This window comes from Sarcophilus harrisii, chromosome 5, assembly GCF_902635505.1.
Source record: "Sarcophilus harrisii chromosome 5, mSarHar1.11, whole genome shotgun sequence".
Classification (NCBI taxonomy): Eukaryota; Metazoa; Chordata; class Mammalia; order Dasyuromorphia; family Dasyuridae; genus Sarcophilus; species Sarcophilus harrisii.
The window spans coordinates 268,021,659-268,049,251 of NC_045430.1; the positions used below are offsets into that span (position 1 = coordinate 268,021,659).

General features: G+C 40.9%; 1 protein-coding gene and 1 long non-coding RNA gene across 2 annotated transcripts in view; one reads left to right on the plus strand and one right to left on the minus strand.

Moving 5' to 3' along the window:
- The window catches only part of CMTM7 (CKLF like MARVEL transmembrane domain containing 7), a 54,820-nt gene that overhangs the window by 15,033 nt on the left and 12,194 nt on the right, over window positions 1–27,593 (plus strand). The window lies entirely within an intron of this gene.
- LOC116419587 lies at window positions 22,257–27,010 on the minus strand. Its single transcript, XR_004229835.1, has 3 exons — window positions 26,361–27,010; window positions 25,748–25,801; window positions 22,257–22,762 (listed from the first exon to the last, which is right to left on the minus strand). It is a non-coding gene; the product is annotated as an uncharacterized LOC116419587 (long non-coding RNA).

The window sequence follows — 27,593 nt, forward strand, 5'->3', positions numbered from 1 at the left end:
TTTATCCTTATCATCTAAGCCTAGCAACATAGTAGGCACTTAATAAGTGTTTGTTGATTGATGTGGGAATGATTTTTCTGTTAAATTGTAACTACTCTCTCCCTTGGTGGCTTTGGAAAATCCAATCTTTGGTTTTTGCTTTAAAGTCTCCCCTTTTTAATGGTTTATTTAAAACAAGAGCCATTTCTTACTTTTCTGAACTTTTCTGGCTTTGGCTTGCTGAGAGAAAATTCAGATCTGGAGGCTAGTATAACTTGAGAAAGAAAAAAGCCTTTGGAGAGAAGCTCTTCGTTTGCAAAGCAAAGACAAAAGATGGAGCAGGGCCTCGCAATTAAGCTTACCTCCAGATTGTTGCAGATTGAGTAGAAACAGCCCCTGACCTCTGAAGCTTTAGTATCAGATTCCAGCCTGGCTGGACCTGCTGTAGCCCATAGTCAAGGACCAGGTGGCAAACTTGCCATCTGGGTCAGGAGATTCATTTTGCCAGGGGCGCTCGCTGGGGAATCTTACTCCAATTCAAAGCAGGGACCATGTTTTGGAGTTTGGTGGGGTTTTTTGTTCTAGTAGGAATGCTCTTTCCGAGCAGACAGCTGGAAATGATGAAGTGATTGGCGATTGCCCACTTTAATAAAGTGCCTTTTATTTTAAAAAGTGTTTGCTGGTAACAGTAAGTACTTTCAGATTTACTCATGCTGGAAAATCTGTTTGGAAATCACACCTTCCTTTGTTTTATTCCTTCATGGTCCTGGGCTGCCTTTATACCAGGGCAGCAGCCTCAATAGGTAGATAGGATTTGGGGGCATGGCCACTTAGAAATAATGGAGCAGCTGAGAGCTGGAAGGCTTCGTACCTCCAAGAACTGGGTTGGCCAGACCTGCTGGAAAGGTTTCTTCACAATGAAGCAATATCAATACTAAACATATGCACCAAGTGGTATAGTATCTAACTTCCTAAAGGAGAAGTTAAGAAAGTTGCAAGAAAAAATAGACCACAAAGCTGTAATAGTGGGAGATCTCAATCTTGTACTCTCAGAATTAGATAAATCAAACCACAAAACAAATAAGAAAGAAATTAGAGGAAAGGTTTCGTCATTTAAACTGATGATACTTAAAAGTTTTTTATAGTGATGGATGATTACGCCAGATGATGATGATAGGCATCGACAGTTAGGGTTCAGTCGTGTGGAGAATTCACAATGGTCTTTCTATTTGGCAAGAGATAGATTTATTTAGAGGAATAGATTATAGACAAAGCGAATCTATAAATATGAAATAGGTGAGGGAGAGCATATAAAAGATAAGCTCCTCAGTGGAACTTACAATTGTAAGTTAGCTGGCAGACTAAATCCTGAAAGGGACTTAGCACCCTAAAAGAGTAGGAGAAGTGGGGTCAAGAAACATAGTAGAGTTAGGGGAGATACCACTTGGCAAAGGAGGTGATAAGGAGAAAGATACCATGAGGCAGAGTGCTGTGGCAGTGACCCAAAGGAAGGCAGCAGCCATGGGATGGCCATCAATAGATTTTACAGGGCAGATTTAACCTCAAGGACAAGACTGTGATTTCAGATAGGGCATGGCAAGGTGAGACTTCTCGAGACCTCTACAGAGGGTGGGTCTCGGGGATTTGACATACTTTGGATTGCTGACTATATGACCTTCCCAGGTGAGTTACACTGATCTCAATCTGTGCCTTCTCCCTGCTTGCCTCAGGGATCAATTCTTTAGTTTCTCTCTGCCCAACACACCATTTATGTGTGGATCACATGACTCAACACATCAATGGATATCATGTAAAGAAGAAAGGGAAAACTGGGTCTGCTTGAATGAAGTATATATGGGCTTGTTTAAGCTTTTTCTTCATTGAATGTCAAGCTTTCTAAGAGTCATACATACATTAGTTATCTGTCATAGCCTAGATAATAGGCATTTTTCATCCATTTGGTTTTTACCGTGTAGATAGTAATAGTGTTGATAATAGTGATACCCTTTGATACTAGAATGATGGAGAAAGTTCAAGGAGCATATCAGGTGAAAAATGAAGAGTATTCATGGTGGTAGATCACAAATCTGGGTTTGGGGGGACTTTAAAGGTTATCTAACCAACTTTCTCATTTTAGAAATGAGGAACTGAGGCCACACCCCTTGAGTAAATATCTTCATTTGAGTGCTTGGTTATATTCAATAGTGCCTCTTTTTAGATCTGAGAGGCCACTTAGAGCACTAGATAGAACACTAGATTTGGAGTCCGGAGGGACTTATATATCTATGATATCATAGAAGTCCAAAAAATGTCAGAGCTGGGAGGGATCTTGGGATCTTTGGCAAGCTTGAGGCTTCAGAATGGAAAGGGACTTTTCTTATGTCACAGAGAATTACTGGCAGAGCCAGGGCTGGCACCCAAGCTTCTTGAGGTCTGCCCTAACTTGGGAGGGAAAGCAAGGTGATTTTTCCTACTGACTCCATCAGTGTGTGGTTCATGGGGGGCAGGAGAACGATGGCTTCATTAAACATTCATTCAGGGCGTATTCTCCCAGAATGCATGGTGTCGGTTTCCACCATTTGGCTTCTCACTGTCTGAATCTTTTGAGAAAATTAATGAGGCAGAGCCTGGGAGGCACCTAATGGCTCTTTCCAGAGTATCTGATGAAGGCATCAGATGAATTCCAAAGAAATTGATGAGAGACGTGTCAGACAAAGCTGTGTCATTGAGCAAGTTGGTTTTTCTTATCACTATAATATAGGATTATAGTCATTAGAACTGATGACTCCAATAACTCTCGTTTTCCAATTTTGCAAAATGAAATAAGAACTCACCATTGAGTCTTGATGTTCAGAGTATTTTAAATTTTAATTTCAGGAGCCAAGAGAATAATAACTTTGTTGTAAATGTTGCCTGTGGCCAGATTTCAAAAAGCAACTGTATGTTCCATTTGCTAATTGGATTGGGGCCAGCATACTTTTCATTGCTGTATGTGTTACAAACTAGTCTTCATAAAGTCCTCTTAAGGTTTCACTTGGTAGAGTTCCATGGATTGAGCGTGTGTGTGTGTGTGTGTGTGTGTGTGTGTGTGTGTGTAACCATAGATGCTCTAAGACCTGCTTAGCTCTGACATTCTCTGTTCTCAGGGTTTTCTTGACCCTTGGTGGTCAGGTGACCTTATTCTGCACTCAATATATTTAACTTTTCCTTCATTTTCCACCTCATTATCTTTGGAAGAGATAAAGGACAGATTAAAAGTATAATAAATGGACAGATGCACACCATTTGCCTCAACCCAGATGTCCATTCTGGGTAATGATAAATCCAATTTCCTTTGGGGCTCAGATGTAGATGTAAATAATGCTTGAGCATCATGGGGGACACTCCCTTCACTGGATGGCTAGGTATTGGAGTTAACACAAAACATCATTTCTGAAACTTTTTCTGGGACACCTAAAGTTTCAGCTTTTGGCCCTAGGCACAGATGGATGGGTAGATGGATAAATAGATGGATGAATAAAGCATTTATCAGGAACTTAATGTGGTGTAAACCACTATGCTAAATGCTAGAGATATTAAAAGGAATATTAGACAGTCCTTGTTTGCTGAGAGCTCACATTCTAATGGGGGATACTTTTTATATCTAATTGACTGTATACATTATTCCCTCTTTGAGCCATTTCCAATCAGAGTAAGATCTACTCACTACCCTGTACCTTCCTCATATTCCCCTCCACTATAAAACTTTTCTCTTTTCTGTGAGATAATTTATCTCAATCTTCCTTTTCCCTTCTCTCAGTATATTCCTCTCACCCTTAATTTTATTTTTTTTAGATATCCCTTTATATTCTATTCATACCCATGCCCTCTATGTATATGCACTGCTAACTACTCTAATAATGAGAAAGTTCTTATGAGTTATAAGTATCATCTTTTTTTTTGGCTGAGGCAATTAGGGTTAAGTGACTTACCCAGGGTCACAAAGCTAGGAAATATTATGTGTCTGAGGCCAGATTTGAACTTAGGTCCTCCAGAATTCAGGGTTGGTGCTCTATCCACTGCATCATCCAATTGCCCCTCCACGTCTCATTTTTCCATGTAGGTTAAACTGTAAAATTACAGTTTAACCTTATTAAGTCCCTTATGATTACTCCTTCCCGTTTACCTTTTTATGCTTTCTTGAATTTTGTATTTGAAAGTCAAATTTTCTTTTCATCAGGAGTGCTTGAAAGTCCTCTATTTCATTGAATGTCCATTTTCCCCCTGAAGGATTATACTCAGTTTTCTGGGTAGGTGATTCTTTCTTGTGAATCCTAGCCCCTTCACCCTCCAGAACATCATATTCCAAGCTTTCCACTCCTTTAATGTAGAAGCTGTTAAATCATGTATTATCCTGACTGTGGTTCCACAATACTTGAATTGTTTCTTTCTGGCTGCTTCTAGTATTTTCTCCTTGACCTGAGAGTTCTGGAATTTGACTATAATATTCCTGAGAGTTTTTATTTTGGGATCTCTTTCAGGAGGTAATTGGTGGATTCTTTCAATTTCTATTTTACCCTCTGGTTCTAGACTAGCAGGACAGTTTTTGATTATTTCTTGAAAGATAATGTCTAGGCTCTTTTTTTAAATCATAGCTTTCAGGTAATCCATTAATTTTTAAATGATCTCTCCTTGGACCTGTTTTCCAGGTCACTTATTTTTCCAATGAGATATTTCACATTGTTTTCTATTAAGTCATTCTTTTGGTTTTGTTTTATTGTTTCTTGGTTTCTCATAATCATTAACTTCCATTGCCTCAATTCTAATTTTAAGGAATAATTCTCTTCAGTGAACTTTTGTATTTCCTTTTCCATTTGGAAAATTTATTTTTAAAGTTTGTTTTTAATTCAGTGAATTTCTGTGCCTTTTTCTTCATTTGGCCACTTCTGCTTTTTGATGCCTTTTTTTCCTCGTTGGTTTTTGTACCTCTTTTACTATTTGGCTTAGTCTGTTTTTTAAGGTGTTAGGCTTTCAAAGTTCACTGGGTCCCTTACAAAGTTGCTGTAAGTAAAAGTTTGTCTTTTTGCTTTTGGTTTTTGAAATTGAGTTTTCCTATTTTGCCCAGGCTGAGAAAACTCAGGGCCTACACCTGTGCTAATCAGCACAGAAGTTCTGATCTGCCCTCTTTTTCCAGCCCTTTTTAGGCATGACTGTGTATGACTGAGGGTTCATCCCTCTGGGTACAGATCTCAGCCCAGATACCTGACTAGCAGCTTCAATTCAACCCCATTGTGGTTTAGAGCTCCCATAGGCAAGGACTTGGCATCCCCTGTGACAATAGGGATTATAGGCTCATGTCACCATGCCCAGTGATGGTTTAAATGTGCTCAAGAACTTGGCATCTTGAACAGCTCGAAATAAGCTCAAGGCTGACTTTGGAGATGAGCTCCTGGTCTACTGACCTGAGGAGGTCATTTCAACTCTTTGGAGCCATGGGGGGATTAAGTTTTCTTATTTGCAGAATGAGAGAGTTGGACTGGACAAAGATTAAGCTCCTTCCAGTTCTAAATCCTACAAATAACAAGGGTCTTCATAAAACCTTCTGTAAACAATCACTCCTCCCTACCTCCCAAATTAATTTGTTTCATTAATGCAGAGTTTCACATATTGAGTTTGCCCAAAGTGGGGCAGATGTCTATGGGATTTAAACCGATGGCTCAGTTGGAAGTGTGAGGGAAAGAGATGGATGTGAGCCCTTGGAGGCAGGTTGCTGATCACAAATGAGGGGGTGGAAAGTAGCCTGGGTATTCAGGCCTCAGAACTTGGTGCCCTTTTGGATAAAGGAGAAAAGAAGGTTAATTCATGGTCTCTGGACAGTCAATTCTTCCCACAGTCTCCCTTGTGATCACTTCTTCAGGAAGTTAGGCAAGAGGAGGGAAAATGCCTCTCTAGAATCCTCCAGCATCCCCATCCTTCTCTCCCTTTCTCCACAATGGAATCTAATTTCTCTGTTCCTCACATGAGGTCCTCCCTCTAAACCTTCATCCTAGTCAACCCTAAGCTTAGAAGGCCCTCACTCCCTATCTCCCCTCATTACCTCCCCTTCTCTGATCAAGATCTAACTCGAGAACTACCTTTTATATCACACCTTCCCTGGTCCTCCAACTTTGAGGGACCTCCCCCCCAAACTACTTTGTATTTATTCCAAATGTGTATATTCTTTATAACATATCTATAACAGAATATTACCATTATGTTATAATATTGTACGTATAGTGATGTTAAACGCAGATAGAAATAGATCTCTTAGGCCACATGTTGACTTAGAAAGCCACAAATTAACATCATGTTCTATCATATTTTTATTTATCTTGTTAAATATCTCCCAATGGCATTTTAATCTGTTTCAGGTTACACATGGAATTTTGCAGGCCTTAAGCGAAGTTTGATATATTTAGTATGATATATAAATATGCTTTATATATGCTTATTTTCAGTCATCTCTAATTCTTTGTGACCTTACTTGAGGTGGTGGTGGTGGTTGTTGTTGTTGTTTTTGGCAAAGACACTGGAATGGTTTGTCATTTCCTTTTTCAGCTCATTATACAGATAAGGAAACTGAGGCAAACAGGGTCATCTATCCGAGTCTGGATTTGAACTTAAGAAGATGAGTCTTCTTGATTCCAAATCCAATGAGCTATCCACTGCAGCGCCACCTAGCTGCTCCATGATTATGCTATAAATATTATATATAATTATGTATTGCAGTATGTGACATTGTAGTATAAAATAATTAATATACTTATAAGTCCAAGTTAGTTTATTATTTTGAATATAGTTTAACATGAGAGCATATTATAGAATTAGATAATATTATTATTAGGATTGTATAATATAGCATGCAATATAAACTATACCAAATATGATATCTGTTTATTGTATGCAATATAATATTATACAGCATATAATATTATAGTATAATAAGGCTTCTTATCTCTCCTGATAGAAGGTAAGTGCCTGGAGGGCCAAGGTTGTCTCCTTCCCTGTTTTTCTATCTGCTATTTCTGTCTAGCTCAGTGCCTGGCACATAGTTGGTGCTTAATAAATATTTGATTGATTGTGAAATTCAGGTCAAAATTGCTAGTAGGCCAGTCATTTTTTGGCACCTACTATGGTGATTTCCATGGGGGAAAGCACTTAATAAATGCTTGTGAAATTAAATGAAATGAGCAATTCTTATAAGGGCTTTTTGGGAAGAAGGGTGAAACCAAGCACATTGAGCTTATCCTGAGTTTATTTATCCACAATTTATGGGATTTAGGCTTGGGGAAAAACCCTAGATGAAGAAACTGAGGCCTGGAAGAAGCTTCATATGAGGAAACTGAGGCCCATAGAGAAGAAGATCAAGACTATAGAGTCTGAATCAAATCTAGACCTTCTGACTCCAAACTCTTACAGAGAGTTAGCATTTACCTGGCACTTTAAAAAGTTTACAAAGCTTCTTGCAGGCATAGGATAATAGGACCAGGGATTTAGTTTTGGAAGAAACTTGAGACTTCATCTAGGTCAGTCATGTCCTCTGGATGATGGGGAAACTGAGGGCCAGAAAGATTCCAAGGTCACCCAGGAAGTAAGTTGTAAGTGGACCTGAACTCTGAATCCTGGCCTTCTGGTGCTTGAGTCTTGCCCAATACCATACTTTGGGGAAACTTGTATTGATCTTTTAGTTTTTTTAATGGTATTTCCCCCCAGATACATGTACAGCTAGTTTTCAATATCCACCCTTGCAAAACCATGCATGTTTTCTCCTCTTTCACCATCCTTCGTATCAAGAAAACAAGAAATTTGATATAGGTTAAACATGTGCTATTCTTCTAAAGATACTCCCCATATTTGTCATGCTGAGCAAAAATAGCACATTAAAAGGGGAAAAAAAGCAATCAAGAAAAAAACAAACAAACAAATGACAAAAAAAAAAGATAAAAATACTATGCTTTGTTTGATACACATTCAGTCTCCATAGTTCTCTCTCTGGATGTGGATGGCACTTTCCATACTGGTCTTTTATTTATAATAATAATAACTGATATTTATTAAAGTGTTTTTAAATATGTATACCTTGTAATAATTAAGACAGAAGTCAAATCTAGTACATTGGATTTGGTGTTCTTATAGACAAGTGATATTTCTATAACCTTTTTTTTAAGGTTTGCACTTATGAGATGGTGGTCAGAGAGTTTAAGACAATTTGCCCATCGTCACACAGCTAGGAAATGTCAGAAGTTAAATTCTAACCCAAGCCTCAATTGATGGTTAAGTTCAGCTTTCCTTTTCTTGGTCTTGTCCCCGGCCGGGTTAGCCCACAGAGCTGAGAGCTGACTTTATTAATCACCTAGCTTTACTGTTCATGGGCCTTTCAAAGCCTCTCCTTTTCCAATGACTGGTTGGGGCCTTTGCTTCAGAGGTGGCTGAAAGGCTCCTTTGTCTATGGGTCGAGTATCATGTTTGGACTGTGGCCAAGAGGTGGGGACGTGACTTGGCAGAAGCAGCAGCGGTGAGTCCGAGGCTCCAGAAAATAGGTGATTTTGAATAAGCCTAAAATGAGAGAGTAGAGGGACCTCTGAAGAAAGAGAGCTTTAGCCTTGAGGGTGGGACTGGGCTGTAGGAAGGGACAGAGAAGGATGAAGAGCAGGGCACTGCCTATCACAGGGGTCCTCCCCACTAAGCCCAGGTCTCCTCTGGTCAGCAGTGGCTTTTGTTAAATGCTTGGACTGGGAACCACTAGTCCCCCCCGGCCCTAAACCCCACTGCCCCAATCCCTAGTGCAAACCTCCATGGTAGTGACTTTTGATATGGGGAGAAAAGTAGGCAAAAGAAGAGGGATTTTTGTGTGTTCCATAAGCCACCTCCCGAAAACCCGCTGCTGAAAATTTAATTGACTTCCTCCCTGGGGATAACAGGGTGGAAGACAGTGGGGAGAGCAAGAAGGGCTTTCTGCTCCAGCAAGGCCCCCTTAGGGAGCCAAACAAATGGTCTCATTAGCGGAGAAGCAGCAAACATATTAGAGTGCTGATCTGGCAGCAGATGGCCTATGGCCTTGGTTCAGATCTCACCAACCAGAACCCTGGGAAGAGAAGAAGCTTCTTTGTAAACTTACTTCCCTCCCTCCTTTCTAAAATGAGGGCATTAACTGGATAATCTCTGAGTCCTTCCCAACTCTTTATCCATGATCTTTGGGGCTTTATCCCTGGGGAGCGGCACTTAAGAGAAAAGAAGATGGTGAGACTGTTTTCCCCAAAATTAAATCAGAATTCTAAATAGAGAACTAGCAAATAATCCACAGATAGAGAGGATGTGGTAAGACCTGGAAACTTTTTACACCCACATGCCCTCTACCCCATCAAAAAAAAAAAAAAAACAAACCCAACTCCCCCTTCCCCAACAAACCACAAACAACCCAGGAAAAATTCCAGGGAAGAATTACTTAAGTAGAATATAAACTCCTTGAGGGCAGGGACTATCATTTTAAAATCTGGATTCCCCAGTAGCTAGAATAGGCAGCTGGATGGTGCAGCAAATGGAATATTGGGCTTGGAGTCAGAAATACCTGAGTTTAAATCCAATCTCAGACACTAGCTATGTGATCTTGGGTTAGCCATTTCACTTCTGTCTGCCTCAGTTTCTTCAACTGTAAAATGGAGATAATAATAGCACCTACCTCTCAGGATTGTTGTGAGGATCATATAAAATAAATATTTATGAAGCCCTTTCCAAACCTAAGCACCTATTAAGTGCCATGTACTGATAATACAAAACAAATATGAAACAGTCTTTGTCCTCAAAGAATTAATGTTCTATTGGGATACAGAGAAACAATGAATACATATATAAGTATGTATAAGACACACAGAAATCTATAATCAAGAAAAGAGATTTGAGCTCTAGAGCCTTAAAGTCCATCTAATTCAAACCTTTCATTTTATAAATAAGGAAATTGAGACTTAGCAATGATAAATGGCTTATCCAAAGTCTCACCTGCAGTAAGTTCAGGGTGACTCCAATTCATGTTCTCTCCACTACCCCCAAGTGTATTCTGATGAAAGACTATTCCATCCCAGTAACAATCACTTCAGGATATTTCTGTTCTCGTCCCAGGGGTTGGACGTGTGAGTCTCTCCCACAAAAGCATCAGCACGGTTTTAATGAGTGGCACAGACTTTGTTCTGGTCTGGTTTTACATTCTTTCCCACCCTCAGGTTCTCCAATTTGTCAGGTGTTTTCTCTTCTGCTTGGTGAACCTTTGCTTCCTGACCCTCTCTTCAGTCTGGTGCCCATGGCTCACCTAAAACCTGCTTTTCTAGAAGTGTGGCCAAAACCTCAAGCTACTGCTGATGGTGAAATGGGAGCTTCAGCTGTATCAAGAGCTCCTTGAACATCCCTCCCTAAACAGGAATGTAGTGAGTAGAAACTGTTATATCGAAGGAAACGTTAGCCGATAAAAACCAGTGCCGTTTGACTAAGCTCAAAAGGCAAATTTATCTCATTTCCTTTTTTATTTGGTTGCTTTTTCTTGAATCACTAATTTATTAATTTTTTAATAAAGCTTCTTTGATGCCTTTTATTCTCGCCTCACAGTCACTTTTGGACATCTTATTCTCTCCTACCCCTCAATTGGACCTCTATTTTATGATAAAGAACAAAAGTTTATTTAATTTTAAAAAATGAGGTATAACCTTCATCTGACCCCCTGTATATACCATTCTACTATAGTGTCTCTCACCTCTCTACTGGAGGATAGAGAATATTTATCAAGTGTTTACTCTGTAACTAGCATTGTGCTAAGCTGGGAATAGAAATACATATATGTATGTGTGTGTGTGCAGTTTTTATTGATAATTGTTAATCATTATTCTTTTAAAAAAAAAAAACAACAATGGCTTTTTATTTTTCAAAATACATGCAAAGATAGTTTTCAACATTCACCTCGCAAAACCTTATGTTCTAAAATTTTCTTCCTCCTTCCCTACCTCTTTCCTCCCCTGGATTGCAAGTAATCCAATATAGGTCAAACATATTTAATTCTTCTAAACATATTTTCACATTTCTGATGCTGCACAAAGAAAAGAACAAGCAAACAACACAAAAGGTGAAAATGCTGTGTTGTGATCCACTTTCAGTCTTCACAGTCTTCTCTCTGAATAACAAGACTATTGGAATTGCCTTGAATCCTTGTGCTTATTTTAAGTCATTTTTCAACTATATTCTATTCTTTCTGACCTTTTGGGGGGTTTTCTTGGCAGAGTTCCTAGAGTGGTTTGTCATTTTCTTCTTCACCTTATTTTACAGGTAAGGAAATTAAAGCAAATGTGATTAAGTGACTTGCTCAGGGTCATAACGGCTAGTAAGTGGCTGAAGCTTGATTTGAACTCATGAGGGCAATAAAAACATTAAGACATAAGATAGTCCTTCTGTCAAAGAGTTTACATTCTAATGGGGGAGACAGCACTGAGACTGAGTTCTGGAAAAGGGACATGGAGCACTGATTCTCAGCAAAACGTGGCTTATCTGTCAGAGTCTTGGGAGCTGGGGTGGAAGATTCATTCCATGATTGCTCTTTTAGGAACATTTCACCTACTCAATAGGAAGCTGGACTCAGAGTCCAGCTTGACTTTTAGTCATCTTTTCATTCACATTTTGTGTATATTCTTTTATTCTCTTGATTTGATTGTGGCTTAGTTCTTACAAATTCTTCCCATGGGCCTCTGAACCTTCTATTTATTATTTCTCATTAGAAAGTAATATCGTATTATATCTACAAACTATAATATGTTCAACTATTTCCTACTTCGTTGACAGTTTTTTGCTATTAGAAAAAGTGCTACAACGACGATTTTGACCTTTTATTTCTTTGATTCATTTGAAGTCAAGTAGTGAGCAGGCTGGCTCAAGGGTATGAATAGCTTAGCCAATTTTCTTGAATAAATTCCAAATTAATGTCTAGAATGATTGGCCTGATGTACAACTCCACTAACAATATATTAGTGTGTGCCTTCAAAATTGATGGTTCTCAGTTTTTTTTTTTTTTTTTTTGCTAATTTGCAGGCTGTGACATGAAACCTCGGAGTTTTCTTAATTTGCATTTCTCTTCCTAGTCATTTAAAGCTTGTTTTCATGTGGTCTTACCTATTTCACAATCATTTCTTTTGAATCCTTTTGTTTTTTTACAAAGGTTACTAGTTGGTTAGCAGAGGGCAATTCTCTAGTCATCGGTGTTTTCATTTCAGCTAGCCCCCTGACAGATTTTCTCATGCTAAGCTTTAGAAGGCTTCCATGTTCTCTTCCAACTATGATTTGTATGCTTAATCTTTTGGACAAGATGGAGAATGTCAATTGCATGATTCCTGATTGAGGCAGATTCATAGTTAGCTGAACTCGCATGGAGGTTGATTAACAGGTTGAGGTCCCTCTGAAGGGAGAATTCTACTGGTTTGAGTAGGACTGTTTTTGACCCTGTTATAGCCATAATTTTTGTGGTTGAAGTAATCGAAGTTATGTTTTTAAATTTGCCGATGACGCAAAATTCTGGTGGAAAACCAATATAATGGATAATAGACATGCAATTCAGAGAAGATTGAAAGAAACCAGAATGATCTGAGCTGAAACCAATGACGTGAAAATTGAATGGGATAAAATGTTTTAAAAAATTAAGTTGCACAATTGTAAAGATCTGGCTTGACAGGGGCTCATATGAAAAAAAATCTGGAGGCAATAATTATAACCATATCCTCAATATGATCCAGCAGTGTTGTGTGCCTGCTAAAACAAACAAAAAAAGCCAATGTGAGATATTTCTTTGGATCATATGCGATTTCATTGATATGGTGAATTCCAAATGAAGAAACTCCCCCAACTAATATACCTTTAACATCTTCACTTTAATTCAGCTTTGAAGGGACATTGGAAAGTTAAATGACTTGCCCAGGATCACACAACCTGTTTGTATTCTGGGTTTGGTATATAGAGTCACTTAATAAATGTTTTCTTATTGACTGAGAAAGTAGGGCTTGAATTTAGGTCTTTTTAGCCCTGAAGCCAACTTTGTATCAATTCTGTAGTACTTCCTTTCAATGAACTTAGGCTGTATTGAATAGACTTTCCAGATCAAGGAAAGAAATAGTCCCACTGTTTCCTGTCCTTCTCCATCTATATGGGAAGTATTGTGTCTACATTTACAGTTTAAGACTGAAATTAACTGCTGTAAAATCAAGTAAATCCAGAGGATTTGGTGGCTATTTTTAGATTTTTGAAAAGTGAAAGAGGGAGCAGAGTTATCTCCCGTTATTCCTGGGAACAGAGCTAGGAGCAATGGAAGAAGTTATGAGGACACACATTTCTATTTTGTGTAGGGAAGAATTTTCTCCCAGGGATAATAATCGCCCTTCAGAGGGACAAGATCCTCATATCATGGGAGATTATCCATCAGTGGTACAGGCTGAGGCTGGATGGTGATGTGTAAAGATTAAGGGCTTGGTGTCCACTTAAATGACTAGACTGAAGACCTTCTGAATTAAACTCAACAAATATGCACTGAGGACTCACTGTGCAGGACCTTTTGCTTGGTTTTGAAGGGACTAAAAGAAAATAGCTTCTGCCCGGTAGGAGCTTATTTTTGACTGTTGACATCCAACATATGCACGTTTAAGTAAATATAATTTGAGGAGGATTAGAGCACAAACAACTTGGTGGGCAGCAATCTGGGAAGGCCATGTGGAGAAGTTGGCATCTTGGCTGACTTTGAAGGGAGAGAGCTGAGAAGCATAGGCAAAGAGAAAATACGATTCAGGGCACAGATAGACGTGGGGATCTAGGATAGTGATTGGGAAGGAGGACAGATAATAGCTCACTGTGGCTAGAATAAAGGGAGAATGAAGGGGAGCAATGAGTAAAAAGCCTGCATAATTCTGGCAAGATGGCAAAGTGAGAGGTTGAGAATAACAAAGGCTGAACAGCAGTCAGAGGTTAGATAATAATAGTTCGACAAGAAGGGGAAGACAAGAAAAGAAGGGAAACAATCAAAGAAAAGAAGGGAAACAATCAAAGAACGTCAAATGAAAACATTCTCTTAGATAAAGCCAAGAAAAGAACAAGTGCATACACACACACACACACACACACACACACACACACACATCTAGAATTGAAAAGTCCTGGATTAAAAGATCCCAAAAGAAAATTTCTAGAGAAAAAAGAAATAGCTAAATGACTTTGATAACAGATAATAGAGCCAGAAGAGATCAGATTGGATAATAAAGAATTAAAAGGAAATGAAGAAGGGTCTGGCTGTAGGTAAAGAAATACCTGGCATCTGTAATGAGAGTTCTGTCATCAGTAAAGATAGAACATCATCAATTGATAGAAGCTAACACTGGAGAGAGTGTGAGAGAGCAGTGCGAAATGTGAACAGAGGCCTAGAAGCAAAAATAAACTAAGTCCCAAGGTCTGTCAACAAATATGGAAACAGCAAAACAAGCTCCAAAGACCACTTACCTGGAACAAGAAGTGCACATGTTTCAAGCAAAGGTGATGAAGCTCAGAAACAAAGAGAAAAAGAATTGGTGTTCTCAGAGTGCGCTCGCTTTCTCTCTCTCTCTCTCTCTCTTTTTCTCTTTCTCTCTCTCTTTCTCTGTCTCTTTCTCTCTCTCTGTCTCTGTGTCTCTCTATGCGTGTCTCTCTCTCTGTCTCTCATTCACTCACACACATACACACAAGCTAATAATAATTTTTTCAGGAAATAACAACATTTCTCAGAAGTAAGAAGATCAAAGCAGATCAGCAGAATTCCCAGGACATCATCAGAAGCAAACCTCAAATCCAACTCTTACAGATACATTATTATGAAACTGAGAATCACATAATTTCAGGGCTGGAAGGGATATGAAGCGATCTACTCCAGCCAATGTCTAAACTCTCCTCCCTTATTCTTGAAACAAGGTTAGGGAGGGGAAATATCCAGTGTTGCTTTAAAAATAACTTTTGGATAGTTTATTGGGACTTCCTGTTCCTCTGTCTCTCACTGCCTAAGCTTATATTCTTCCTCTTTACCATGACCTCCAGACCCTTACATCCTGTTCTCCTAATTCATTACCCTTGCTCACCCCCATTTTCCTCCTTTCGCAACCTTGACCTTGTGATCTACTATTTCTTTGATACTTTCTCACCTCCACTTTCAGAATCCCTGGTGTTCTTTAAGACTGCTCAGATGTCACCTTCTCCATGAAGCTTTTTTCTGATTCACTCTCTCCTCCCAGCAGCTCCCCCCAGACTTCCCTCCCCAAACTATGTCATATTCATTTTGCATACATATTCCCTATATGCTTCATTCATGTTGTCTCTTCCACTACAATGTAAGCTCTTTAAGGACAGAGATTCTCACTTTTGCCTATGTGTCCAAAGCACTTGGTGCAGTGCAGACATATAGTAAGTGCATAATAAATGCTTGTTGAGCTGGGAATTCTAAGAGGCAATGAGAAGGAAGGGCATTCAGGGCAGGGAGCATAGGTAGTGAAAAGGCATAGGGACTAGAGAGGAATAGTCTGGAAGTTGGAGGGGGCTCCTATAAATGGGACATAAACAGTGTAAAAGAAAGGAATAAGCCTGGGAAGGGAAACAGGGACCAGACTGAGAAGGATTTTAATTGCCAAACAAATGCATTTGTATTTATCTCAATAGTGATCCAGAGCCAGAAGTTTATGGTGAATTGCACACTCATCAGGAAGAGCTAGAACTAGAGTTTAAATTCTGCTTTAGATACCAATTTCCCGAGTGACCCATTTGAGTCTCAATTTCCTCATCTGCAAAATGGGAATAATATCCATTGAGCCTACTTGTTTAGGTTTAGATTATATAATATATGTAAAAACTCTGTGAATCTAAAAGCACTAAATAAATGTCAGTCATTCTTATTTTAAAGAATTTAGGATCTCTCTCCCACTCCCAGTCAATCTATTATTTCTTTGTAGAAAATAAAACAAATAGATAGGGGGAAAGACTCGAATTCCTTCTCTTTGTCAATAGACAGGGTGTCCACATTATAGATGAGAAAGTGAGTTTGAGATATGAAATAATTTGATCTTTCTCACGTAGTTGGTAAGTATCTTAGGTGAAACTGTAGCATTTTTTAAAGAGTTAAGAAAAAGTGATGCCCCAAACAAAGTGTCCCCAGTCCCAGATTCTGGAGTGAGATATGAGAGAGCCGCTGTGGCTGAGGCGTGATGGGAACGGATGATCAGTCTGCACATGGACAATGCAGAAGAGGAGAAGGATTGATGAGGAGACCTGCTCTTACGGGATGAAAAGGTGTGGACAGAGCAGTCAATGGAGAGAGCAGAAAATCACAAGGCATTTGAAAGGTCACAAGCTCTTGGGCAAGATGGCACAGGGAATAGAGAGCCATGGTCCTGGAGTCAGGAATACCTCAGTTCATTCAAATCCAGTCTCAGACACTTAACTAGCCATGTGACCCTAAGCAAGTCTTGTTGCCTTGTTGACTGAGTTTTCTGATTTGTACTATGGGGTTAGTCACATGCTTTGGATTCTCTCTAAAGTGAGAATCAAACAAATCTTTTCTCAAAGAGTATAGTGGAATGTGATTATCAATTGGGGACTTGTTGAGTCTAGAGCCAACCCACAGTGGAGGGTCCGTGCACGTCCACACGTGGCATCCCTAATGTATAGAGCACTAGCCCTGGAGACAAGAGGACCTGAATTCATATCATTTAACTGTGCCTCAGTTTCCCCCACCCCACGCTACTTTTTAGCGCCAGTTCGTGAGTTAGTAGTCTTTTCCCATTAGAGAGTAACAACTGGGAGAGCAAGCACTGGTAGTAAAAGGAGGGCACTGCAAAGTCACCATGAGCCATCCTGCCTCCTTCCTGGTTGTTCATTTGACCTTGTACCCTTTTCTCAGAGTCAGGCAGGTACTTTTCTCTCTTTTAACACCACGATGTGTGTAAGTGGTTATTAACTACATTAAAAAATGACATGCACACAGGAAATGACACCAAAGACATCATCAAGGAGGATATATGATAGAAAAGGAAGTGGGCCAGACATGTAGCAAGAGCTATGGAGATAACATGGACAGCCCCAGAGCTGTGAGAGAGCTCCTCCTCCACTGCCTTGAACACACACAGGGTCCGTGGATAGAGAAAACGTTGCGTGTGTAAAATTGTTTTCAATGTCTTCATCAAGTTTACCAAATTTTTTCTCTTCTTGTTTCTTTTTCTCTTTTTTTCTTTCTTTCTCTCCTTCCTTCCTTTCTAAATATTCTTTATTATAAGATATGGATACTCTCTGGGAAGAGGAGAAAAAAAATATACAGAGAGAAGTCAAAGATAACAAAAGTTATTCAAAAAATTGGGGGGGTTTTGTTTTATTTTTTAAAAAAAATAGTTCTAGTGTGCTGTACTGGTACCCACAAAATGTTAAAAAATCAAAAGTTCTCTAGATTATTTGACAAGAATTACACAAAAAGAAAAGAGGAATGAATAGTCTGTAGTATGAAATAGTGAAAGGAACACCAACAGAGAGGAGGAAGATGATGGTGGTGGTCAGGATGGTGATGATAGCGATGATGGTGATGGTGGGAACTTAACATTTATAGCCACAACAGAGGGATGAACCTCTTCGGTTCTCTGTGACTTAGTTACCTAGAATAAAAGTTCCTAGATTATGGTTTGCAACTCCATACAGGGGCACATAAGTGAATGTGGGGGTCATGAAATGATCATTTATTACCAGTAAATGTTTGATTTGTATACCTATTATACATACATACCTACACACTTGGGGTCACGTAAAAATTTCTCAGGCAAGAAGGGGCCTTTAAGAATCGCTCGCCTAGAAGATTAAGAAGTAAAAGGACTCATCCATTCACAGATCCTCTATGTATTGGAAGTGAGACTTGAACCCAGATGTTTCTGATTGCTTCTCTATTCACTATACTACACTGTTTCCTTTAACTCTCACATCAAATGATTCTCTGATGTTTTCAAAGTACTTTATATATATTATTTCATTTGATCCTCACAACAACCCTAAAAGGTAAGTATCATTATTATCCCCATTTTAATTTTATTTATCCCCAGATAGATGAGGAAACTGAGGCAGAGTGAATTGACTTGCCCAGAGTCATGCTGAAGGGAAGTGTCTGTGGAAGGACTTGAGTTTTTCTGATCTCAAGGTCTGATCTCAAGGTCAAGGTCAATGAACTACCAAGCTGAGAATCAAGGTTTTATGACATCAATATGACAAAATTTGTGACATCAATAAATATTGATTATATATGGAAAATTTTTTTTAAAAAGAGATACTTTCTGGCATCATATATTTGCTCTGTCCAAATTGATTGCCATAATGACTGAATCTGCCATTTCTTTTAGGGTGGTTTTGTTTATCCTTCTTAGGACTTAATTGTTTTCTGAGATGATTCAGATAATCCAGATCTCTTTTTTTAAAAAGAAGAAGATACATTCAAACTCGCTTTTGGTGACTAGGTGGTACAGTAGGTAGAGGGCCAGAGCTTAGAGTCAGGAATACCCGACTCAAAATTCAACCTCAATTGTATGACTCGAAGCATGTCACTTAACCTGTCTGCCTCAGTTTCCTCATCTGTAAAATAGGAATAATAATAGCATCCATCTCCCAGGGTTGCTGTGAGAATCAAACAATATAATATTTGTAAAAAGCATTTTATTAACTTTTATTATTTAATTCTAGAAATGAAAGGGACCTTAGATACCACATAATCCAACTACCTTATTTGATAAAAGGAAGAAACTGAGTCTCAGGGAGATGATCAATTCGGGACCTCTGCCTCCAGCTCAGGTTCTGCTCCACCCTGATGAACAGCATAGCTCATTGGGCTAGGGATAGTTCTCACTCTTTCCTAACTCAACCCTCCCCCCTCACAGTGAGGTTCCTGTTAATCAGACCTTGGGGCCACTATAGCTTCTAAAATACTAAGAAAGGGGAGGTCCCCAGGATGTGGGCTCCCCAATCCACAAGATCTCAAGTTGAGGCCCTGCTCTCCCTATTTTTTACACTATTGAACTGGGGTGTCTTGGTTACTTTTGCTAAACTATCTTCCCCCTGTTTTTTTTTTTAATTCTTTATTCAAAAGATTGATTTTCTGAGCAGCAGAACAAGAGGCATATAATAGAAAGTGAAGAAAGTGTAAAAATGAAAGATATTAGCAGTGAGAAGGACCTGGATTTAAATCCTGCCGCTGACATTTAGTCCCTGTGTGAACCTCAGTTTTCTCGACTGTAAAATGAAAATATTGGAGTAGATAGCTTCTTGGGGTCCTTTCACTTTGACCCCTATGTTCTGACCATAATCTGATTTTTAAAATAGTGTTTAAAGATGGCCATGAGTGTCTGGCGCATGTCCCTGAGGCCTTAGAATTATATTTTCTAGAGGGCTGGGTAGGATCCCGCTGGGTTTCGAGAGCAGAGCACTCGTGAGTGCTTAACGAATGTCCAGCTACAACCAGGACAGGGACTTGGCTTGGGATTCCATTTTCCTTGCGGCTTCCTTGCCTGCTGACCCCACTGGGGAGGGCACTGTCCATCTGTGTGCTCATTTTAGTGACTTGGCAAAATAAAGAGAAGCAAGAATTCAGAGGAGCAGCTCAGGATGTGGGGCCCGGTGCCCAAATTAGCTCTTTGTTTAAGCCTTGGACATCTGTGGCTTTTAAAGTGTTTGAGAACGGTGTCACCGATACCCATTAACAGGCTCTGCTGAGAAACAATCTACAGACATATACACCGTCTCTGCCTGACCTATAAACAACCTGTCTTGAGAAATGGCCTTCCCTTGATTCCCTCACTCCGCAACAGTTCCCAGCCACTCCTCTGGCTGCCACACTCGCCACTGGATCTGTAGCAGTCCTTGGGGCTTTTAGAAAATCTACGGCTTAGAAATAAGGGAAGGGACAAGTGATGAAGACAGAACAACTTAGCAAAGTCAACTCACTTTCTCTCTCCTTTCCTCTTTCCTACTAAAAACCTCACTTCCTATTTGAGTGAGAAAATCAAGAGCTTCCCTCTTCTCCCAAAGCCTTTCATCATCCCACTTTTTCTCACCCTGTACGCCAACCTCTGTGAAAAGGTAAGCCTTTCTCCTTAGCAAAGCCAAGCCCTCTATATGTGTTCTGCCTCCTCTCCCCTCCCAGCTTCTCCAGCAAATTGCCACCATTAACCATTACCCTCCCTCCCCCAGTCTTGTTATTTCCTTTCTCATGATTCCTTCCCCGATCCCTATAAAGTACAAGCATCTCTAGGACTTAAGACAGAAAATGGAAAGGAAATTGGAGACTGGGAAGAAAAATGGCAGATGGAGGGAAGTAAAAGGCGATGGATGTCATTTAGGGAGAAACTAAGGAGTTGTCTGAATTTAAACTCCATGTTTGCTTCGAAAAAAGAAATGAAAAGTTACATCAAGGGCAAGTTGCCTCCTGCTTTAATCTGCTCAAGGAGCAGCGCCTCTTGAGGCTGGGCCCTTTTCCTCTTGTAATATCATGGCTCCCCTCCCCAGTGATGTTTCTGGGGAGTGAGGAGAAGGGAGAGGTTGGAAAAGCTGTCCAAGTGTGAGTGTTGGGGCAGAGGAAAGAGTAGGAATCACGCCTGGAGTCTAGGTTCTAGGACTGAGAGCTGGACGGGACCATGGAGATTATCATCCAATCACCTAGTTTTTTAAAAAATAACATTTTATTGTCTATATTTATGTCACCTTTATTTCTGAATACATCCTTCCCTCCTCTCCTACCCAGGACTATCCCTGGGAACAAAATTTTTAAAAAGAGGGGGGAAAAAAGCAGTTGAATCAAGTCATCACCATGTAGTTGTCCTTACCCATAATCCCCCACCATATATGGTCCAATCCTTTCACTTTACAGAGGAGGAAACTGAGGATCACCCCAGGAGACTAAATCAGGTCGCACAGGCAGTTAGCATCAGAGACAGGTTTTGACTTGAGTCCTCTGGTGCCTTTCTTACTAGAAAACCTAGAACTAGAACAAGAAGGGAGTTCAAAGGTCATCATTGTCCACAAACATTTACTAAGCACCTACTATGTGCCAGGCACTGTGCTAAGGCCCGGAGATACAAAGTTAAAAAAAAAAAAAAAAAATCAGTTCCTGGGCTCAAGATGCTCACCGTGTATTAGAGACAAGCTGCAAATAACTCAGCAGGGAAGATGGGAAGTATTGCAGAGGAAATTGCTACAGTCGCAATGGAGAGGCCTCTTGCAGAAGAAGGTAGGGATGGAGCCCACGAGTCCAAATTTCTCCTTGGTAGGAGGAGGAGTCTCAAACTAGCAGGACTCGGGCTTCTCGCCCAGAGTGGCCCATGTGCCTGAGACTGAATTCAAACACATCTTCCACTCTTTGCTGGAACACATTGTTGCTACGTGACCTGCCTTCTGTTTAGAGTTTGTATTTTTGTGGGGTTTGGACTTTGTTATTCTATGTATTTGTATGTTTACGTATCTTATAAATAGTTTGGATGCTGTGGTTTTAATTAGGAGATGTCCCCTCATTTTATATTTATTTGATCAGTCGTTTGTTGAGTTGGATTTTGAATTAATAACTTTGTTTCACAATGGATACGAAGCCTGTATGACTCTGACAGGTGAAGATTGGCCTTCAAATCTAACTGTAAATAGTTGTATTTTTTTATCACTTTTTTTTTTTTTTTAAAGATGAACTATTCTAACTACAAAGGGAACGTGATCAGGGGAAGAGGCCTGGAAGTGAAGAAACCTGGGTCCTAATTCTGGCCCTAAAACTAGCTTTGTGACCTTAGGGTTGTCTTGGTTTCCTCATGTATGAAAAACAAAGGTGTTGAATTAGATTAAACCCTCAGATTCTTGTTGCTCTTAAAGTGCGTGATTTCCTGTTTCTTCCCCTCTCTCCTCCTGAAAGCTTGTCCAGAGCTCCTAAAAGCCTTAGTGTCAAAGTGTCTAGAGTTCACCTGAGCAGACTTAATCTAGCTTCTCTGTCTCACAGATAGGCACACACGTTACCTCTCCCCTCACCCCCATATCAAAAGTCATTGAGTCCAACCCCCTTATTTTATTTTATTTTTTATTGTAGTAAGTTTATTTTTAACACACATTGCTTTATGAATCATGTTGGGAGAAGAAAATCGGCAAAAGGGAAAAACCATGGGAGAGGGGGAAAAAGACCCAGAAAAAAGAAGTGAACGTAGCATGAGTTGATTTACATTCAGTCTCCTTAGTTTTTTTTTTTTTTTTTCCCTCTGTTCAAATTCTGTTGAAACCCCCTCATTTTATAAAGGAAAAACCTCACTTGCCCTCTGAGGCAATATGACTTATTAGCTACTTTTTACAGGCAAGGAAACTGAGGCAGATAGTGGTTAAATGATTTTGCCGGTGATTACATAGCTAGCAAGTGCCTGAGGCAGGATTTGAATTTGGGTTTTCCTGACTATGGGTCCAGGGCTCTATCCCCATTCCACCTCAGTGCCCTCAATGACAGATCTGTGGAAGGATGCATTGGCTGCACTTGTTTGCATTACTGATACCCTACCAATATGGCGCCCTCGATAGGTATAGAATCTGAGCTGGAAGAAACCATGTAGGCCCACCGGTACCCCAAACCCAAAAGGAATCCTTGCTGGAACATACTCAACGAATGGTCCTCCAAGGTCTTCTTGAAGACCTCTAAGTAGGAGGAAGCAGCCCCATCTCTTGAGGGAACCAATCCCTTTTTTGGACCACTTTCCTGTAGGGAAGGAAATAAGAGTTTATGTAGCACCAGCCATGTGCCAGACACTGTCCCAAGTGCTTTAATAAACATTATTTTCTTTTTTTATTCATAACAACTCTAGGAGGGAGCTGCTATTATTATCCCCATGTTACAGTTGAGGAAACAGATTAACAGAGATTAGTGACTTGCCCAACCAAGGTCACACGCCCAGTGTTCAAACTCGGCTCTTCCTGATTCCAGGACCAGCTTTCTGGCCAATGTGCCGCCAGCCACATTTTTTCTTGACATCCAGCCTACGTTGGCTTGCTTTGTTTGCCCTCTGAAGCCAAATAGATCCAGTCTAAGGCAGTCTGGGGAGGGAGGCTCCTAGCAGGAGTTAATGTCTGATTTGGAGGGGACATAGAGGACAGGGGAGTAGGGATTTACCATTTCCTCCGAGCCTGCCCATTTTACAGATGAGGCCCAGAGAGGGAAGGATGTAGTTTGCCTAAGAACCCACACATTTGAATAAGCAAACGTGCAGCGGGACTGTGGGAGGAATTAGTAACTTCAGTACTGATTCTTGATCTGGAATGGACTTGAAGTTTCCCCAAGTCTTTTCGAAAGCATCGGAAAGTTTCCCAGATGACAACTTCCACTCACTAGAGCACTGATCTCACAACAGCCAGGTCGGGGTTTATTATCCCCATTTGACAGATGAGGTGGTACACTTGTGTTAAAGGTCACATAGTTAGTCAGCATCTAAACTGAGATTCAAATCCAGCTCCGACTCTCGAGGACACTCCCCATGACCCCCAGTGTCATTCTATTGGCTAAAATGGGGATCTTAAGAAAATTATAACAATAGGAGCTGTTAGATGGTATGGGAGATAAAGCACTGACTTAAATTCAAATCCAACCTCAGACACTTAATACTTACTAGCTGTGTGACCTTAGCCAAGTCGCTTAATCCCAATTGCCTCACCAAAAAAAAAAAAAAAAAAAAGACAGAATCACTGACATTTATCAAGTAACCATAAAGTTTGCAAAGTGCTTTCTGTACGTGAACTTTATAACAATCTGGTGAGGTTGATGCTTTTATTATTCCCATTGAACAGATGGAGAAACTGAGGTTTGGAATAGGGAAGGGACTTGCTCCTGATCACAAAGGTTGTAAGAATCAGAAGTGGGATTTAAGCTCGGGACTTTCTGACTCCAGGGGAAATTATGTCCTTGAGAAGACTGCCTGATACAGATTGGGGCAGAAGGGAAAAGATTGGCTCTAAAATCAATTCAGTACTTTCAGTCATTTTCTATTTTTGGGGGGGAGGGGGTTTCTTGGCAGAGATGCTACAGTGGTTTGCCATTTGCTTCTTCAGCTTGTTTTCCAGATGGGTCAACTGAGGCAAATAGTAAAGTGATCACAAGGCTAGGAAGTGTCTGAGGTCAAATTAGAACTCAGATCTCCTGACTCCAGAACTGGTATTATATGTTCTACAGCACTCCCTAGTAGCCCCAAAATCAGAAGATGGGGAAAATTCCTATTGTCTCATTTATTCATATTTTTTCTAATTTATTCTTATTATTTATCACTTCTGTCACCTTAAACAAGTCAGTTTACTTCTTTGTCCCTCATTTGCCTCATCTGTAAATGAGGGGGAAGAATGAGGTGGTTCCTGCAGTCACTTCAAGCTTTAATCCCTTTCATTTTCCTTCCTATAACATGAAGGGCTTGGATTATGGGGCCCCTGAATCCCTTCCAACTGAAATCTAGGGCACTATAAGTTTGAGTCTGTTTTCTTGTCTATAAAATGGGAATGTTGGACTAGATGGCCCAACATCTAAGATCCTGCAATCCCACATCCCTGGAGATGGGGGCAGTTTTCTAGAGAGCCTCAGTTTCCTTGTCTGTAAAATGAGGATGTTGGACTAGATGGCCCAACGTCTAAGATCCTGGAATCCCACATCCCAGGAGATGGGGGCAGTTTTCTCACAGCCCGTTGTAGACCAGCTAACTTTGAGACCATGCCAGGCTATTCCTCCCCCAACAAACCTGCCCACGTTCCCTCATTGACCTCAATAAGTTTACAGATGCCCCTGCCTGGCTTTCCCTGGCCTCCTAGGCTAACAAGAGAGCCTTGTTCTCTCCTCCCTGCGCTCTCCTAGAAAGCCTGGTAAGGTTTCATCTGAGCCCCCTGCCCTCCTCCCTCAGTTCCACCCAGCTGCCTCTCCCACAGAAACTCTATCCCGTGGCCAGGAAGCGGAGAGGGAGCAGTATTGAGTAACTCCATTGTTGTTCTTTGCTTCCTGAACCAAAGGCATCTGGTGCCATCGTCAGCTAGAAAGAAGCAAACTGGGCACGTTTGGTTGTCGGCAGAGGCTGTAAAAAAGCCGGACTTGGGGGCAAACCATCAACCCTGATTTTTTTGGCCACCTATGCTGGAGTCAGCCGGAGAAACAGCATCTCTGTACATCACAGAACTATACAAATGCTGATGTCTCTTCCTTATGGTTTTCAGGAAATTGCTCAACTTAAAATCCATATTTTAGGCTAGGTGTAGAGCTGGAAGTGATCCTGGAGGTCATTTAGTTCAACTTTCTTATTTCACAGATAGGGAAACTGAGGACTCTTCCCAGCACCAGATATGGAAAGTGATGGCCAAGCATGAGAAGTTGCGTGATGGGTCGGGGTCCCATTTAGAGACAGATCATAGCATGAGGACATGTGAATGACCAGACCCTAAACCCTGTCATTGTTCTCTCTATGGCTTCATGACCCAAACCTGACTAGATCTCGGCCCGTTCAAAATAGATTTGTTCTTTACAGATGGGAGTGTGGGACAGTCACGGCCACGAGCCTGCTGGAGCCAGGTCGTGGACCCAGACTTACAGGGCCCAGGAGCTGAAATCGTGGCTTAGCCACCTTCTTCTGAATTTCACCCCGGTTGAGGGTCCCAGGGGAGAATCTTCTCTGAAGCGCTCTTAGAAAATTCTGCCTCTTGTGAGAGTGAGACTGTTTACCTTGCACTGAAATAGGCTGTTCTTTCCGCCGGCCCTGTCACCGTCCCTTGTCCCCTGCAGGAAGGGGAAAAGGACATTAGGTTCTAGGAAGGAAGCCCGAAAGGAGGGGCAATTGTCCAAGGCAAGACTAAAGGGAAAGTGTTGGGTTTGGAGCAGGGTTTTGTTTTAAAGTTACTTAGACCACGGGGTACCTGTGATTTCATCAGTATAAGGAGTTTTCCCACCTTCTCTTCCAGGACAGTTACCTAAGGCACTGGTTAAGTGATTTCTCCAGAGTCACACTACTAAAGGCAGGAATTGAAGCCATGACTTCCTGCCGCTTGCACCATACTCTATGGGCATTGTATTCCCCTTGGCATTAAGTAGAGCTTCATCCCGGTCTGTACCTACTCTGGAGTTTTGGGGGTCTCTTTCTGGACCCCCTCAGCACAGTTTTCACTGTTCAACTCATCCTGACAAGTCTATGAGATTGGGAGATGCTGGAGCATTGTGGAAAAGCATTAGATTTGGGTCAGGGGTTCTGAGTTGGAACCTTGGCTCTGACCCATCCCAGCTGGGTGACTCTGGACAAATCATTTAACCTTTCTTATCTATCAAGTACCATTTGTGTTACCTGCTCTACGGGGCCTTGAGAATGGTGCTTTATGGGCTTCTGAAGTTGCTATTTAGTGTGCGCTTGTGGGCTGGCAGGACCCTAGGCCTTGTCCTCAGCCTGGACCCCCACAGGCTGCTTCCCACATGATCTTTCAGTCTTGTTCTATCTTCTTCCCCTTCATCCCACCTCTCTTCCAGTCCACCTGGCCTGTTGTTCCATCCCCTCCCTTTGTGCCCACCCAACTGTCACCCTGTTTAGAACCTTTTAGAACCTTCAAGGTTCAGCAGCCATCCCTTACACAGGGCCTTTCCCTATTGCCACTCTGTCCCCTTGCCTTCTTTAGCACGTTCTCCCTCATCAACTGATTTTGCAGTACTTTGTTACTGAGTTGTAGATCTTGTTTTGTGAGTAAGAATCACACCAAACACATATCCACTGTACAATGTTGGCAGAATAGTTTTCCATTTCTGCCTCAGAGTCTAGAAACCTTGGGCTATGGTCCTCCCTCTGACATTTCCAGGCTGTGTGATCCTGGATAAGTCACCTCCTGATCTTTCAGAGCTCCCAGACACTCTCTGAGACTGATTTGTCAAGATCTGTCCAATCTGCACGGTGGAGGCCATTTTCCAGTGAGGATCCCCTGCACCAATGAAATCACAGGCATAGCCCCTCTCATTCACCCCCAAAATGCAGTTATGCACAGTGGGGGTAGGACTAAAGCAGTTAATTCACACTAAGGACACACCCTGAAGCTGAAGCTTAATTATTTTGGCCATATCGTGAGAAGACGGCATATATTAGGAATGACCCTGATGTTGGGAAAGAGTGAAGGCAAAGGGAGAAGGGAATGGAGAAGGATGAGATGGACGGATAATGTTATAGAAGCAAAGAACAAAAGCCTAGACAGAGTCCCAGAGACAGAGGGGGAGAGAAGGGGGCTGGTGTGCCCTGGAGAATTAGCAGGATATGACACACTCTCACGCAATAAAATCACATACAATTTTTGACATACATATTTTGGGGTTTGTACATCTTGTGTATTTTCTGTCCCCTTAGTCCAGAGTATGTGCACGTGTATCATGGACACCCCCTTTGGATGTCTGGGATCCCCTTCTCAGACTCAGATTTTTAAATCATTGAAGGAAAAGCTAAATTTCAATTACAGGTTAATGAAAATAAAGATTCAGCTTTTTTCTCATTTAAGTTCAAGGATACCCTTGAAATCTAATAAATTAATTCATGGACTCCAAG